Source organism: Salvelinus sp. IW2-2015, unplaced genomic scaffold, assembly GCF_002910315.2.
Source record: "Salvelinus sp. IW2-2015 unplaced genomic scaffold, ASM291031v2 Un_scaffold1124, whole genome shotgun sequence".
NCBI classification, from domain to species: domain Eukaryota; kingdom Metazoa; phylum Chordata; class Actinopteri; order Salmoniformes; family Salmonidae; genus Salvelinus; species Salvelinus sp. IW2-2015.
Genome location: NW_019942739.1, coordinates 266181 through 267115, shown reverse-complemented (window position 1 = coordinate 267115; position 935 = coordinate 266181).

Below are 935 nucleotides of genomic sequence, written 5' to 3'. Positions count from 1 at the left end.
GCCTGCTAATATCTTGACAATGCTGCCCCCTGCTGGTGCTAAAGGGTTCTCTCCCTTTCTCCCTCTCAATTCAATTCAATTCAATTTAAGGGCTTTATTGGCATGGGAAAATATATGTTTACATTGCCAAAGCAAGTGAAGTAGATAATAAACAAATGAGAAATAAACAACAAAAATTAACAGTAAACATTACACATTACACTCACAGAAGTTCCAAAAGAATAAAGACATTTCAAATGTCATATTATGTCTATATACAGTGTTGTAACGATGTGCACAGTGGCAGATTTAGGTATGGGCGACATGGGCAGTCGCCCAGGGCGCAATCTTGCCTGGGGGCGGCACGGGGCGCCCGCACAATTTTTKGGGGAATGGTGACATTTGCGCGATCGGTTTTCTATCGCTTATTTGCACGTCACGTCAATGATATCATGTCGCTGTGTGGGACTGTGGGTCAATTAACCTTGTCGGAGTGGGCGCCCTGATTCTAGTTTGTGAGCTAGGCAGGCTACTGCCTGGGAAGGTCTCCCACTCAGAAGTACGAGATGGGGAGGGGGCGGGGGTAGGTTGACCTCAGGTCTCCCCACTGGAAGCCCGAGGTAGGGGAGCGGGGTACTCTATCAAATAGTGCACCTCTAACTTTGTACAGTACTAACGCAATTAGTTAAATCAGTCACACTACGAAATGCTACCAAATAAACCACAATTCATTCATAATACTGTGAATATATAGTTTCACAGACATATTATTAGCATTTTTTTCTGGTTTGTGCAAAATTGTGAAGAATAATATAAAACCAGTCTGCACACCACCAAGGTGAATTGGTTTAGTCTTGACTCGGTTGACAGTGTTGGGGGATGGGTAATGTAGTCTTGACTCTTGGTTGACAGTGTTGGGGGATGGGTAATGTAGTCTTGACTCTTGGTTGACAGTG